Source organism: Populus euphratica, unplaced genomic scaffold, assembly GCF_000495115.2.
Source record: "Populus euphratica unplaced genomic scaffold, PopEup_1.0 scaffold7.1, whole genome shotgun sequence".
Classification (NCBI taxonomy): Eukaryota; Viridiplantae; Streptophyta; class Magnoliopsida; order Malpighiales; family Salicaceae; genus Populus; species Populus euphratica.
In genome coordinates this window covers 610,381-628,930 of record NW_011499871.1, presented here as the reverse complement: position 1 = coordinate 628,930, position 18,550 = coordinate 610,381, and positions in this window count along the sequence as shown.

Below are 18,550 nucleotides of genomic sequence, written 5' to 3'. Positions count from 1 at the left end.
TTTGTGATTAAACATCAAATTCCTTTCTGGAAGGATTAGTGATGGGTTAATTATCTTATCATCAAATTCCTTTCTGGAAGGATTAGTGACTAATCCCGCCTTAAAGTATATTGTAAAAGTAGGTAATGATGATCATAGATTGAACTAAGGGATCGTTTTCCCTTTCTCTCTTCTATAATTTTTAAAAGATTCTAGATGCCAGAAAGATAGACTTTTTGAAACTCTATGGATTACATCAGAGAAAAGAAAATTAAAATTGATTGAGTTCTAAAATTATAATTAAAATGCAGAGGAAATTAACTCTGATTCGATCATTTTGAATGTCAATAATGATAATAATTCAATAATCTTCTATGAAAAACGACATATAAAACTGTTTAAATAATAGTTAAAGGGACCTAGTTAATTAAAATCAAATTAAATTAAAATTGTGAAACTTAACTAGAAATTGGAAAATAACTAGGAATAAACTTAACTAGAAATTTTATCAAATTAAATAATAAAAAAACTCATTTGATATATATAAATAAAACGAGAGTAGATTTTATTCATTTTCTTTGAATTAAATCTTTTTTTGTGAAAAACCATTAATGTTTTTGTTATGATAGCTACGATATGTCAAAATTTTGGAGGTTCAGCTTGGTTGGAAAATGTTTGTTTTCGATGATATCATCCATTAAAACATGGCAGGTGCACAAAGCTACACCATTAAACTCTCATTTTGGATGCTGACAACAAAATTATAGTATAGTTTGTCACTTGGATTGTGGTTTAACAAGCAAGGCACAGCCATATATAGGCATCTAGAGTCATTTCATTGATTAGCAATCTCATTCTAGATGGACAAACTAGCCCTTTTCTGTAGGGCACACCGAAAGAACATGGAGCTAATACTTTGCTTGATTGAGTAGGATACCTCTCCAGGATGCATGAACTTTACCAACGTGTTTTGACGTCTATGAAATCCTTGAATGTGATCTAGCTAGCTATCAAGTTATAGGAATGGAAAACAACCTCCTTGCAATATAGCAACTAAACGAGAAATCATACTGGATCCCGTACACGAACCACTGGGGCAAATGATGGAAGAGCAAGCGTTGATTCATTTGAAGAAATTCTATACAGCTTATTTGTTCGTATAATATTAAAGTCTGTTTAAAAGGGTTGTTGCTATTGTTTTTTGGAGTGATTTTTATTTAAAAACAATAAAATAAAATATTTTTAAAATATAAAAACAAACATAAACTTAATCTTCTCTCTCGAAATCGCTTTGAAAACACGACTATACAAGGTCCAAAATCACTGTCAGTCTGTTGGTTGCCATTTACTGGGTAAACTGGGTGTCCCTGGTGTAGGCATGGAATGTCAAACGAGCGAAAAGCTGACGAATTCATATGGCTGTACGGATTTCATCATTCACTGTATTTTAGCACGCTCAGCAGCCCACGTTGGTCATGTGTTTCCCGGTGCTTGTTTCTTAGGCATCACAGTCATTTCATTTATTCTGCCCAGGCATCTCCCCATCAAGTGCGCACACGCATAGGACAAACTGACCATGCAAAATGCCACAAGATATCATTCATCTCCCTTCTCTAACCTCTTTTGTTTTTTATTCCTCGTCAATGCTTGTTCACTCCAAAAAGATTCAATGAAACACCCTTTGATCTCTACTATTAATACAAGCCAAGGCTTGATGAATTTTTACATTCAAGTTTTTTTAATTATTAATGTGAATATTCAGATTAATTTATATATATTTCAGTTAATTTTAAGAATTCTAAAATTAATAACAATATAAATATTCACTAACTTTAGTGAGGTTAAGCTTTAGTCCTTGAATTATATAAAATTTATAGAATAGCCCTTGATCTTTCATGTCATGGTGAGACACTAGTACTTCTTCAGCATCAATGGCGAAGCAAGATAATGCACTTTATGGGTCAAACTCAAACTACAATCATTATATAGAACCAAAACATACTTGGTGACCCCCTCACCAAGTTTTATGTGAAATAAATGAAATATTAGACAAGGAACCTTAGAGAAATAATTACTTTAGCCTAGTGATAATTAACCGAAAAAAACAGAGAGTTAGGAAAAACTAAGAAAAAGTACTTGAAATTAAACGAAAAAGGAAAAAAAGGGGGAGCGCTTGGAATTGTTTACTTTTATAAAAAGAAATTAGAATTGATGCTATATATTGCATTATTGATGTTAAAAGGTTGCTTGTTCAAGTGAAAAATTAGTGAAAGGGGGGCATTGATTTGACCGTAGCAGCATCAAAGTATGGCTCCATCCACACTCAAATGTTTTTATATGTGGGCAACCCTAGGTGCAAATAAAAAGACTCTCCATGTGATTGACTGTTAGTTTGGATTCTTGTCCATTTAGTAATGAGAGTGAAGTTGACTGTTTTATGGGTTTTGGTTTTTATTATTATTAACTTCTTCTTACAAATTATTATTTATTTGAATATTTTTTTAATTAATATTTTTTAATTTTTTAATGTTAAATTTATTTTTATTAAATTATTATATTATCATTACACATATAGTTGATTTGTGAGGTTAATTCGATTTAATAGGTTATATAAATTATTTTTTTGATATATAAAATCAATCAAATTATATTAAATCAATTTTTATATAATTTAATTTTTTTTTTAAAAAAATATTATTAATATTTAAATATTTTTTTATGTTCAATGAAAATTTAATTTAATCTATAATATAGCGCAGGTGAATAATTGCAGTGATGGTTAAAAAATCCTTGATAAAAGAAATTAATGAAAATTAGGTTGCAATAATTAAAGTAGAAAAGCTTTGAAAGCTTTAAAACGAAGCTTCTAAAAAAGCTGACTTTGGAATCATATTTGGAAAAAAGATTAAAAAAAAGCTAACTAACTATCGGTAAATATATAGGCAGTTAAGGTTAAGATTGGAATGATATTTCAAATGGTATTTTATGAAAAAATAATTTTTTAATGCTTTTGAATTGTTTTAATATGCTATGTTAAAAATATTTAGTTTTAAAAAAAATTATAATTTTAATATAATTTAAAATAATAAAACACATCGTTAATATTTTCAAACATCTTTTAGTAATGGACTCCACGTCCCCTCTTGATATGTTTAAGATGCTTGGTGACTAAAGTCTAACTTTACTGAACCTAAGACTCAATTATATCGCAGTAAAATTAAAGCAAGTCTTCAATTAATCGAACCTTATTTATTTTGAACATGTTCTGTAATCATTTTTTGCCCCATCTTCTAGAAACGATTTCCAATTCTCAAATATCAACCAACCTTTGTAGTAAATGTAGAGGCTAAACCTTGCGGGTCATTCGTCTAATGGGCAAGTGGGCACACCTTTGTTTTTTTTCTACCATGATTAATTTTACGTCAAATCGTAAGAACAAAATATGTTTATATATATATATATATATATGAATATCTTAAATCCAACGAGAGGTGACAATATTGTTAAGGAAAACACAACTAGAGATGGCAGTGAAATGGGTTCTAAATATAGCCACGCCTGATTTCGAGTAGCTATGACCATCGTCAACCCTCAGATTTTGTACTCTCTAATTTGATCCCAGTTTTTGTTTTATTAATTAAAAATCACATAAAATCCCTAAAAAAAAATTAAAAAAAAAATATTGAACATGTCTAAAACGCAAATTTACACACACAGACTTATACTTATGTATTAATAAAAATTATAATTATTAAACAATTTTGACAGACATGTATAAAAAATTCAAGTATAACAAGCAGCTTGGACATTCTTGACAAAAATTGACCAATTAGATGGACAAAGGAGAATCAAATCCCATATCTATTCTTGTAAAGCCATACGCACAGGCATCATGAGGATATGAAGAGTGGTATTTACAGCAAACAGAGGGCTAAAGTCTTAGTTCAAACGCAATATTTTCATGGATGCATTCCTACTTTCTATGACAGTGCTTTTTTTAATGGGGATTTTTTTGAAGAAAAAATTATTAGATGGTTGTATGAGTTGAGAATGTACTTTCAATCAAAGAAAACTCCTAGTTATTATAATTTTACCATAGATAATATAGTACCATAGATAAATTTTACCATAGATAATATGTTACAATATTCTAGAGGATAGAGTTTATGTTAGGAAGCTTGTAATTTTACCACATCAAACTAAAAAAAATAATCTACGAAGGCATTTTATTGCAGACATCTAAGCTACTTGATTGTCTATTCGACATTTTCAAATAATAAGAAGGCGAAACGTGGAGGATACAGCGATGGATTGTTGTGAAAAAATCTAGTCTTTCTTTTCCTTTATGCTGTGTCAAATTTCAATGAGGGGCTATGTGAGCCCCTCATTCGTTTTAATTTATCTCCGATTCCAGACCGAGTCTTACACATATATTATCAAAGTTTAATCGAATAAAAATTAGATAACTTCAGACATTTAAATGAAATTATTATCTCAAATTCCAATATGAATTGCTAGTTTTTAAACAAACCAAGAAATTTCATTCCCATGGAAACCCATCCATCCAAGCAAGGCCGAAAACACATCTTTCAATTATCAAAGAAAAAAATAGTTAAGTACCGTACCATCTAGCTTTGAAAATGTTTAAAAGAATACTAGGAGTGAATTTTTAAAAGTGTTTTTTATTTTATTTTTAAAAATTATTTTTGATTTAGCACATTAAAATATCTGAAAATATCAATAATATATTATATTAATTTAAAGTCAAAAAATAAAAATAAAATTAAATATTTTTAAAAAACTTTCGGTGGAGTTTGTATGCTTTGCTTTTGTTATTCACAGCATAAGCTCGAATTCGAGAGCTTTTTTAGAAAGAATAATATTGTTTGATTTCATCGATTTTCTCTTACAAAATCACGAGTGTGAAAATCTTAATTATTAAATATCTGAAAGCCTCAATGGCACTTTTATTTAATGGATGTGATTTTTTCGAGTGATTTTGACACAACCTTTCAATGAAGTTAAATAGTTTGGACTCTTTTTCTTTGTTCTTTTATAAAGAAAGGATCCACTTATCCACACGTCTCTCTCCTATTGAATTGTTTTGTAACTTTGTTGAAAGACGAGATTCGTAACAATAATTTTTTCATCTCTGGTACTGAATTGAAATCAAGGAACAAGACGCGAAGAAAATAGTCCTAGTTGGCATGCTTAGCAAGGCGTTTGTGAAGAGGGCTACAGATTGCATTTAATTTGGGTCATTGCACTTGGTGTCATGCTGTTTCTGTTGTGCCATGCTATGCCCAAGGCCAGATTCAATGGATCTCACATCCCCTTCTGGAAATGGCGACGTTGAGGTCTGTTTGGAAGAGAGGCAACATGGTCTTATTACTATAGCAAACAGAGACCTCATTTTATCATGCCATTCCTTAAGCGACAACCGGCTCATCTAGGAAAACCGCAATTTTCATTTCAAATTAAATTTTTAATGGATTCTTCTACTATCAAAAATATAATTTTTAAAAAATAAAAAAAATATTATTTTAATATATTTGCAAGTAAAAAACATTTTAAAAAATATTTATGAGAAGTTTCCTTTCGGTGACAATATTTACAATCTTTTAAGGGATTGATCATTATAAATTTACCATACAAAGTGTTTAAATAGTTAGGGGGTATTAGTTATATATCAAGATGGACATATAACTGTACTCCCAAAGCCTAACCAAGGAACTTGCCTCTTCAACCATGTGATCGCTCTATCGGATTGCAAATTGTGATGTCGGTTTCCTATCAGTTAGCATTACAAATTGTTATTTATGTTAAGATTAAAGGAATAATGAGAATTTTACTATTTATTTTCTGAATTAGTGATCAATCGGAATGAAACTTGTGTCCTGGTTGCCAAATAAGTTACACGAGGAGCCACTTTATAATCATGAGAGCAAACCTCTCGATCGGATTACGAGATATGTGGATGTTTGAATGGCCATTAACACTAGCAATGGCTTATTGACTATACGGCCTACCATAAACGAAAAGAAGGGGAAAGGAACTCAGAGAGAAACAATTGCAATCATACTGTTGAGCACATCATGGACTTTACAAAGGTTATTGAGGGAATACCGCGTCCCAATAGTTATGAAGACAAGACGAGACAGCCATGATGTTCACGACAGTAGAATGATTCAAAAGTCAAAATAACAACGAACAACATGCTAATTTCTCGTTCTTTTTCGCCGTTTTCCACTGGCCTTTTCAGGATCTGGTGGGCTAATTACTCAGTGGGGGGATGACTATTCGTCTGCACCGAGAGATATCCATCCTAATCAATGTGAATGAGTTGAATATTTTACTATTACTTTCTTGTTTGTGTTGGGTTTGGGTAAATTTTGAAACAATAAAGTTGGGATTGGGGCAGGTAATGGATACTGCAGAACTATAACTGATCCAAAATTTATTTCTCTCTCTATATATATTACAAATATATTAAAACTACTAGGCCTTTTTACTGTAGCAATCTATAATAAAAAGCTAAGTTATTATTATTATTTTTTTAAAGTTATTTTTAGCTATTTTTCTTTATTTTTTTCAATGCCTTTAGCTTTTTTCTTTCTTTCTTTGTTTTTTTATTTTAATAAATTTTATTTTATTTAATTTAATTTAAGCTATTTTTTTTTAATTTTTTTATGCCTTTAGCGTTTTCTTTTCTTTCTTTGTTTTTTTTTCTTTTAATAAATTTTGTTTTGTTTGATTTACTTTGTTAATGTTAATATTTTTTTTAATTTAGTTATCAGACTTTTATGATATTGATCCCGAGTTTAATAGGTTAACTTAATTTCACGAGTTAACCTAGATTTTTTTTTAATTAATTTTTTTGTTTACTTTAGTTTGTTAATGTTAAATTTCTTCTATTTAGTTATTAGACTTTCATGACACATATCTCAGATTTTACGGGTTAATTTGGTTTCACGGGTTAATCCAATTAATTTTAGATTAACCCGTCTATTTTTTTTTTTTTGTTTTTTTCTTTTTAATTAATTTTTTTCATTTACTTTAGTTTGTTAATGTTAAATTTCTTTCTATTTAGTTATCATACTTTCATGACACATATCTCAGGTTTTACGGGTTAACCCGTCTATTTTTTTTTGTTAATGTTAAATTTTTTTTATTTAGTTATTAGACTTTTATGGCATAGATCCTGGGTTTAACGGGTTAACCTGGTTCGACAAGGTAACCCAAAGTTTTTTCTCTTTTTAATTAATTTTTTTGTTTAATTTAGTTTGTAAATGTTAAATTTCTTTCTATTTAACTACCAGACTTTCATGACACATATTCCGGGTTTGATTGGTTAACCTGGTTTCATGGGTTAACTGAGTCAATTCTTGATTAACCTATCAAATTTTTTTTTCTATTTAATTATAAACTTTCATGACATGAATCTCAAGTTTGGTGGATTAACCTAGTTTGAAGGGTTAACCCTGTTAATTCAGATTTTTTTTTCTTCATGTTGGTTTTTTTCTTTTTAATTAATCTATTTAATTATCATACTTTTATGATACGATATTGCAGCCAGACCCACATCCAAGGCTCTTGGATTTGGTGTTGCAATCAAACTCACTTAAACTTGAATCATGTAAGTTTAATATTATTATTAATATTATAAATATTACTCTTGGGTCAAGTGTTGCAGTTAGACCTAAGGTTTTTGGGTATAACTTTGTAGAAAGACCTAACACTCTTAAATCTTAGCTTTTTTTATATTTTTTATGTAAGAAAAAAATTAATCCGTGGGTATGCTTTTATTTTTTGCTCTTTTCTTTTTCTTTTTAAGTTTTTTATTGTGGACTGCAATGAAAAGCTAATGCCTTAGTTTTTTTCTGGCTTTTTTCTCTTTTTTTTTTAAATTATTTTTTAAATTTACTTCTTAATATTAAATTTTTTTCTATTTAATTATTAGACTTTTAAGACACAAATCTTGGGTTTGACAGGTTAGCCCAGTTAATTTTGGGGTAATCCATCAATGTTTTTTTTTATTTAGTTATCAAATTTTCATGACACAAATTCAATGTTTAACTGGTTAACCTGATTTGAAAAGTTAACTTAGTTAATTCAATTTTTTTTCTTCATTAGTTATTTTTTTCATGTTGATTTTTTTGCTATGTTTTTTTCTTTTTATTTAATCCATTTAATTATCACACTTTTATGATATGACCTTGCAGTCAGACCCACATCCAATGTTATTGAGTCTGATATTGCAGTCAAACCCACTTGTTTACTTAGGATATTAAATTAAGATAACTCAACAAAATAAAAGTCTGAAAGCCTAATAGTTAAATATCAAATTATGAATCTGGAAGAAAAAACCATTTTTTAATAAAAAATATAAAAAAAACAAAATTAAATTAGATCCGGGTCATGAGATGTGGATTATCCAATATAAGAAGAGAATTGTGAAAAATAACAAGGTAGAATTTCCAACCATAAAACAATTTAAAACCCAAATAATATGGACCAAATATGGTATAAAAACAAAATAAAAGAAAATAATTAGGGGCTAAATTAAAAAAATAAATTTAAAGAAGGATAAAAAATAATTGAAAGAATGAGGACTAAATTAAATTAAAAAACAAAATAAAACAAAATGTTGAGGGATAAAAAAAATATAAATCAAGAAAAAAATAAAAAATAGCAACTAAAATAATAAAAACCAAAATTAGATTAAAAATAAATACAATAAAATGGTAAGGAATGAAATTAAAAAAATAATAATTAAGAAAAATATAAACACAAAAAAAAGTAATAAAAAGTAGGAGGACCAAGTTGGATACAAAAATATAATGAAATAAAGCATCCAGAGATAAAATTAAAAAAAAACTAAACTTTAAAAAATATATAAAAATTAATAGTAATAAAAAATGAGGGTCGAGATTGTTAAAATTATAAATAAGATGACAAAATTAGTTTTTAAAATAGCTGACATGAATTTCAAGAGCATAAAAAAGAAATGAGAAAGAATTAAAAAAAACTTTATTATAGCCCAACCAAATCTTTGTTATGATCATTCACCATATTGCTGAAAAAAAGATTGACTCATCACTTTTTATGTTACTATAAATAAATAAAAATTATAACTACAAGATCCAATATATATATATTGCTTGAAAAATACAAGAATTATAATAAGTTGATGCATATATTACATGCATTAATAATTATTTTATTAATATTAAATTATTTAAAATGAGCAAACAACCCTTAACTTAAAAAAAAAAAATACTAGAATAAAAAACCTAGAACGCCCTTAAACTTGCCTTATGTTTTTGAATTTCAAAGGTAATTATATCATTTAAGTTTTTTAAAAAATAAAAAACGATGAAGAAACCCTTATGTGCATATTCACTTTTTTTTTTTCTAAGGATATGTTGTAACGTTATTGTGCAATTTTTCTTGAAAAGATAAGAGAACTTTAATTAGGGGTTCTCTTTTAATTAGGGGATGTTTGGAAATATAGTTAAATTTGTATTTTTAAAAAATTTAAATTTTTTTTATTTTTTATTTTTATTAAAATTTAATATAATTTGTACATTTTGGATCGCTTTGATGTGCTAATATTAAAAATAATTTTTAAAAAATAAAAAAATTATTAATATATATTTTGATACAAAAAATTATTTAAAAAGCAACTACTAACACACTGTCAAATACATTTATAAGCTTAACATTTTTTTTTAAGAATAAAATAATTATTTTACTACAATAAAAAAGGGTATCTTGACCTGTTTCTCCTAATTTAATTTTGCTATAATTAAAGAAACTACTGGAAAAAATGATTTCACTCCAAATTGTAAGTTTATTCAAAAAACAAATTTCGCCAAGAGTAAAAGCATTTTAAAGTGAAATGTTATTTGATAACAGCTGTTAGTGTTTTTTTTTTGTAATCATTAAATATAGTACGACACCTCTTGTCGCTCGTGCCCAGAAATTAAAGGTTTCTCAACGAAACTTCTGATGTGTAAAGAGACATTGGCAGGCTCCTTCATCACCATGGTACAATATCATGTGCGAGACTGTGTGAGAGAGAGGAAGAAAGCAAATGCATGCATAATAAATTTTTTAGTAATCATCAACGCGGATATTTTTCCCCAATTCCAGACCATGTTATATAAGTGATTACAAAGGAACGTTTTTTAATATGCAATTGACAGTGTTTTTAATTTTTTTTGAATTTTTTAATTAAAAATTAGTTATTTTTTAATGTTCTTAAGTTATGTTTATGTATATGTCAAAATAAATTTTAGAAAATAATAATAAAATTATTATTTTAATATATTTATTAGTAAAAAGTTTTTTGAAAAACAATTCCCATTATTTTAATATATTTATAAGTAAAAAGTTTTTTGAAAAACAATTCCTATCGTAATCTCAAATATACTCAAAATCTAGTCTAGTATATAATGGTGACCTAGAAAATTTAAAACATAGAACTTGATCTAGTTTCAATTGTTATTTGAGTTAACTAAGAATTGACAAAACTAGTTTGATCCAATCGAGTTTCTACTTATTAGGATAACCTAGCCAAACAAGATTGAACATCTTTTTTTTTTTATATATATATAAGAATGAAACTAGGGATACTAAGGTGGTTTTTGATATAAAGATTGGTCATTAATTAGTTTTAACTAAGAATAGTGTCTGCGCTACTAGAAAATTAGTAAATAATATAGAAATGCTAACAATTTTTTTCTATTAGTATATTATAATGACATTTACCAACCAAATTTTAAAATATATCATCGATATATACGGAGAGAATCGTGGTCAAAATAAAAGGAATAGAAAACATGGAATGATATTGTCGATACAATACAATTCATCTATGAACACACTGACAAAAACATTCTATTGATATATACCGATGATATTGCATATGGTATTCAATGTGCTTCAAAATGGCAAATCTTACAGTGACATGGAATTGAGACTGATAAAATTGCTAACAGAGTTACCATTAGAATAATTTTATCGGTCAATCCATCAGTAATATTTAAATTATGACCTAGTGCTTGACCCTCTTTTCACCCTTTCCCATATCTACTTCTTCCTTGTAAAATTTTTATCTGCAACAAAACAAGCACCCCCTCAATCTCAACATAACTTAATCTTTTACAACTTTTTTAGCCACCACAATACTTAATTTGTCAGCATCCGTATTTTGATTTACATTCCATTAAGGTTGTCCACCTCAAGTAAGTAAATCTATTTTTTTTTTAATTTGAACATAATTTTTTTTTTTGCATATTTGTGTAGTATATGTATTTTATTTGGCTGTTTACTTGTTTTATAGTTTTTTCTCAAATAAACTTATTGTATAGATTTATGATTTGTACATATTATGGTTTGTTTTAGATTTTATAAAATTAAATATTTTTTTATATAAATTGTTGAAACTTATGTCAAATAACAAACTAGGTATTTTGTGATGAAATTAGTAATTGCCTATTTAACGGGTCTATTTTATATTTTATCAATTTCTTTGTCAAGTTATAATTTCCAGTAAATGTGTATAAATTTACATTTAAGTAGATAATTGATATTGAATTAATAAAAGTATTAAAATAGAATGAACAATCTTGAGCTAAACCAATACTTTTACAAAAAAATTTAGTTAATATAATTAATTAATATATGTTGTTATCATTATTATATATGGGTTTGATAAAAGTGATGAATGATTGTTCATGAATCTATCGAGATTTACCTCAAAGATTGCAGATAATGAATTATTGTAATGGAAGCCAGGGTCTTATTAATTACGCAATATCTAATCCAATAAATAATAATGAATGCAATATTAGATGTTTATATAAGAGGTATAAAAATAAAAAGTTTCTCGATCTAGATAGTATAAAGATGCATCTTCTATAAAAGGATTCATAGAGCAATACCTATATTGGTATGTACACAGAGAACCATATGTTCTTCACGAGACAATGACAGAAAAGATGGTTGGGTCAACTTTTAATACTAGCAACGTGTATGAGGTTGTAGTTGGCAACAGTAATCCTTATAGGACTATGATTATAGATGCAATGAGAATAAATTAGGGTCATTCCAGTCAATATTTAATCATAGATGAAGAATGTAATATAGATACGACCAAGCTTTTTGATATTTTAAAAGATTTGAATGAACCATTATGGGATGGTTACACAAATCATACTAAATAATCGGTCGTTGCACAATTATTTACCATCAAGTCGGATTATATTTAAGTGAAGCCAATTATGATATAATTATTGGATGAATGACAAGCATTTACCTGAAAACAAGTTTAAAAAGAACTTTTATGCTACTAAGTCCATGACAAAACCCCTTGGTCTAGAATATCAGAAAATTAACATGTGTCAAAACTTTTGCATGTTGTATTACCTTGAAAATACAAACCTGACCAAGTGTAGGACATATGGGCATTATCATTATAAGCATAGAATTGGCAAGGGAATAACTCTTATCATACATAAAAAACTTAGATACTTCCCAAGCACACCTAGACTGTAGAGGTTATTTATGTCACCAAAGACTGATGAGCACATAATAAGACACCAATCACATGATGCAATGGATAGAGCGATGGTGTACCTTTTCGATGGTGAAACATGAAAACACTTTAATAGTTTTTAGCATAATAAAAAAGTGTGTGTCTTGGGTTATATATAGAAAGATTCAATCCATTTAGGTCATTTGCTACTCTTTATTCATGTTGACCAATTATACTCATGATTTACAACTTGTCATAGGGGATGTGTATGAGGCTGAAGTTCATATTTTTATCAAGGTCATGCCTAATATTAATAGTTTTAATCTGAATATAGATATTTATTTTCAACCGTTGATTAATAAGTTGAATCAATTGTATTCATCTAGGGCTTTAACTTATGATGTATTGACGAAACAACATTTTTAAATGAAAGTAGTTTTGATGTGGATTATCAATGATTGTCTAGCTTATGAAATAATTTTTTGTTGGAGTATGCATGCAAAACTAGCAAATCCATGTTGCAAGGAAAAAAACAAAACATTCACGCTAAGAAACAACGGTAAAACATCTTTTTTTTTTGGTGTCACGAGCGCTTCTGTCAACATATCACAAATATAGAAAGAACAGAAAAGACTTATTTGTTGGTAGAGTTGAAAAGGATGTTGCACCGCCATATCTTTCAGGTGAAGAATTGTAGAACATGGTGTTAGAGTACAGTGAGATTGTGTTTGGTTTTCAATTCGGTAAGTGGAAGTTTTCTGGTTTTAATTTGACTCATAATTGGGTAAAGTAGAGTATTTTCTAGGAGCTTTTTTTATTCGAAGACCAATTTTCTTCACCATAACCTTAACATTATGCATAAAAAAAGGAACATCTTTTAGAATATTTTCAACACAGTTATAGATGTGAAGAGGAAAACAAGGGACAATATTAAGGCAAGAATAAATATAGCTTTGTTTTCTCACCTTAAAAATATGAAGTTGGTTTATGTTGAGTCATAGGTTACAGAGCCCAAAGCATGCTTTACTTTAGACAAGAATTTATAGTAGAAAGATGACCTTTCAATGTAAGTTTATTTTGCTTTAAGTGATTTATGTTTACCAATTTATGAACATTATGACATTTCATTAAATTTATCCAATTTCAAGTGCACAAGCATGAAGGTTGCCTAGATAATAACATCAACATTTAAATTTTAGATGAAAATTCTATTATTTTAATGGAGTTAGGTTTCCAAACATTCTGAATGGAAACTATAGGTTGATGCATGGTTTTCAATATTTAAAGTTAGTATTAACTTAAAATTTTACCTTTTATTATGTGAATTCGTTTACTTTATTAAAATTATTGAAATTTTTCTTTTTATAAATTTTTATTGCAAGACTAAATTTAAGTGGGATAGAGCAAATGATAATGTTGTGAGGACGGCTTGAGAGAATTACACTGCAAATAGGTAACATCAAAATCAAGAATTTTTTTTTGTTCCAAATATTAAAATTTCATTTTTTATTTACTTTTTTGTTCCAAATATTAAAATTTCATTTTTCATTTACTTATAGATAATTTATTTGTACAATATAGGTTGTGTGATTTTTGATATGAAATAAAAAAATCTAAAAAATATGCCAAAGAAAATGCTCTACCAAGTTGGAATGACATGACAATGTAGAAGGATTTCAGGCTACTATACATCTTGGAGACTATATGGGTGGAATATATTCAACATATGACTTTTGAACATTTCACATAACGGTTATAGTTCGATGCATGGAACCGGAGTCAGTAAATTCATGATTTCATTACCACCTACACTAGCAGCCTGTTCCGTTCATTTTACATGCAAAGCGGATGATAAGATTTATTTGAATTACATCTATTTCTCTAATTTGTTGTTATTTATAAATAAATTTAACTAACAATATTTTTATCTTGCAGGCTATGACTCTTAGATGTGATCCAAGCCCAATGGAGCTCTTTATAGAGAGACACGTGCGAAGTGATAACTGCAAAAAAGGAAAGCAACAGTTTGTCGACAGTCGAGCTCAATACTTTGTGGTATGTTGGTTTTCAACCAAATTTTTTCTTAAGTTATTACATACTTGAATTTGATGATTTTTTTTTCTTCTAAAAGACAGATAACAGTTGGTTGAGTGGGAGATATGAGGATAATCCTTTAACCCACTTGGATTTTGATCTGGATTTGTGGTTGGAGGCAGGATCATTTGGTGGACTCAATAGAATTCGAGTGTACGAACTCTCTAACACTACAATCAAGAACTTACAGATGAACCGTAGCGTTTCAATCAGTGGGTGCTCACAAACAATCTCGACCACTCATTCTCTGGAATTTGTAGCCTTGTTAGATCAAGTAGTGCAAGAACATACAACCCATTTCAATGAAAAATATAAACGACTCTCTATAGATTATGAAGAATTCTAGCGAATAGTCATGGATATGAGATTATAGATAAGTAGGACATATGAATCCTCTTATTAGCCCCACGGTCTTGGGGATGACCAACCTCTTCCTCCAACGCCGTCTCTATCCTAATATCATGGTATTTGAACGTATAAATTTATAATAAATATTTTATTTTTATATTAAGATAATTGGTTTTTAAATATTTGAATTTTAAATCGATTTAATTTTTTTTTCTATTTCTATTTAATAGAGTTTTTTAAAAAATTTAAATTATTTTTAATAGTGTTACCGATAGAATAATTCTGTTGGTATGTTCTAAAGAGTTGAAAAAGATTTATAACAATTGCCCTTGCAACTATTAAATCACCGATGAAATTATTTCATTGATATATTCTAGAGAGTTGGAAAAGAATTACTTCAAATGCCACTGCAATGCACTAACAGAATTACCTACGGTTAATCTGTCGTTGATATGCTAAATATTACCGAGGGAATTCCTGGTGGAATGAAGTTGGATATTTTTTGGAGCTAAACAGCACCGATAGAATTACTGACGAATTGAAGTGAGTAATTTTTTTGGCGTGCTTGGTTTGTCTGTAAACCCATTGATAAATTTATTAAAGATAGACTTATCAACATATCAAAAATTACCGATAACCACTTTTTTTACGAAAGTTTTCTATCTGTGATATTATCAGTAAAGTAAATACAAACAAAACATCATTGTAAACACTAATAGAAATTTCTATTGATAAAACTCTTAAATTTGATGATGGCGAGGTTTTCGATATTGATTGTTTGTTCTTTGAAGTGGAAGTGGAATTCGAAGTTGAGGGCGAGGTTTTCGATATTGATTGTTTGTTCAGTGGAATTCGAAGTTGAATATTTTTATGGAGGAAAGAAAAACCCGATCTTTATTTTTTATTTTTTCTGGTGATGAGGATGGGTTTGGAGAGATGATGAATGTGGGTTTTTTTTTTGTTTTTTTTAAGATAACCAAACTAGAGGGTTTTTAGTAGAAGATGGAGATGAAAGAAATACTCTGGATTAATTTACATTTTCTATCTACAATTTTACTATTGAAAAAGAAGCAAGAAAACCGTCAATCTTTTTAAGCTCTTGGACTCAATTTCCATGGGCTTGTATATGTCATAATTTATTGAAATTAAGATTAGAAGTTATGTTAAAATTAAAGCAAGTTTAAATTCAGCATGCAAAATTATTTTAATGTAATATATGTTATTGATCTATAGAGTTAACGCGGTGATCCGCAGACAGATCCAATAATCTGATAACCCAAATTCTTTTTGAAGTCAATTATCCGATTGTATTTGACAACTATAGTTTCTTGTGTGATAGTACTGTAAACAACAAGAATTAATATTTGAATTTTCTTCAGTACTCGACGCATGTAGGGTAATTTATTATAATCGGAGCAACATAATTATTCTGATTTTCTAAAAAGTACATCCATTAGATTAAGCTAGAGATTAGCCCTAAACTATATATTAAGATAGGCGATATATCGACCTTTTTAACAAGCAGCAGTCAATGGCCATTAATTTCTTAATTACACCTGCTAATTTTGTACAAGCTGCTCCAGCAATATAGATGTTCGAATTTGAGAAACATATATCACGTTGAAGGTTAGCAAATCAAAGTTCTACACATAGCAACGTTATGTGGGCCATTAGCGAAACCTACAAGTCATGTTGACTGATTACGGAAAAAACTGGTATTTTTTTTCTAAGACCAAAATCAAATAAAGGTTCATAGAATTTCCATTCAAATTTGCTAGTCGGTGAACTCCACTAATTTTTTTTTTAATAATTTCATTTCTAGTTGTTTGATCTAATGATTTTAATAGTCCAACTATATGGATATAGATATTTTACTATCTTAAATTTTAAGGTTTTCTTTCTTTTTCTTTTTTCTTTATTCTTTTTTTTTTTGTGGATTGCATCTAGTACATGAGATTATCTGTTTTTGTTTTGTTTAATGTTCGGATTGGATCACAAATTTACAGTTTTAAGTGGATATTAGGGTGTAAAGTTGTCATGTTAGTCACTAGAAAAGTGCCTTGTTAAGTCCTTGTTTCTTCCATTAATTCAATCTAATTATGGACCCATTTTTTTATAAATAAATTTTTTTAAAAATATCAACAAAATATTCTATCTATATATAAAATAAATTCCATCAACATTGAAAATAGAATATAACAATGATGAAATGTCATCATAAAAAAACATCTCAATGGTTTTTCTATTATATTGGTAGTTTTAAATAATGATGTAATTATTGATGAAATATTCATGTCTAAAACTTAACTTTTACCTCTTATTTTTTGTTAGAGATTCCATCACCATTTAATTCTTACAGAATATTTTGTCGACTAATTTAGTATGTAAATTGCTACATATTCTGTAAGGTTTACCAAAAGTTTTAAAATGAATATGAAATTTTTGGTGGAAATCTTAACAAAATTGCTTTTTCATTAGAGATTTTGTTTGTTATAATCTCCAAACCAATAATTTATGGCTCGGTAAACCCATAACCAACAAAAGAAAAAACATCTTCAAAAATTAACTTAGATAAATTTCATAATGATTAATGATTAATGAATTATGTAGACTTAGGAGTTTTCATAGTTGAAAGATTTAAATAGTAAATGCACATAAATAATGCATAACAATGAGATAGATATAAATATGCAAACATTAAAAAAATAGAAATGCAATAAGAGATATCACTAAGGAACTATTAAAGTTACAATTAAAATACAATATGATCAATAATGTGAAGTATATATACTTGATACATTATGTGGGAGGTGCTGAAGACAGAGATGAAGGAGAAGTAAAAGATACTCAACTAGAAGGTCAAGGAAGCATCGGGGGAGGGGGGGTGTCCCACCTATACATGTACTTAGTTGAGCCTAATACATCTTATTTTGTTCTAGGAATTGTGCACTCATCTTCTTAATTTTAACAACCATTTGTTCTATTTTCTACACAATCTCATTAAATTCATGTGATGAATAGTATGAGCTCAAATATGGTGTGTCTAAATTTAAAATTGTATAGCCCAACCTTAGTTCTTAGGCTAATGTTATAGAAAAATCATAAATCTAATTTCTATCGAGTTCATCACATATGACAGCCTCCAATCATAATTAAGCGTTGTAAGGAGGATGAGTGAAAGTGTTTTTGCTAAATTTATTAACCATGTTGGCGTTATATCTCTCCTATAAAATAAAATAAAAAATTAAATTTCAAAATCTAATAAAAATTTGTATTATTGACATAAATAAACAATTTTAACATCTTAAACCAATAATAACTATCAAAACACTTCCAATGAAGGCTTCTACTCTATTCTTGACAAACTCTTTTTCTTTTTTCCCATGTCCCTATTTTTTATATGACTCTCCTCGTATAACTCTATTAGAGTTGGTTCTTGTCCAATCTATTTTATCTAAAAATCAAATAGTTTATTGAAAGTCTTATTAATAAACATGTAATTAAAACTATAAGAAAAATAATAAAACATATATAGCAATAAGCTCTTGCTAGGCGTTTCTCATGGTGGGTAAATATAATTATTTTTTT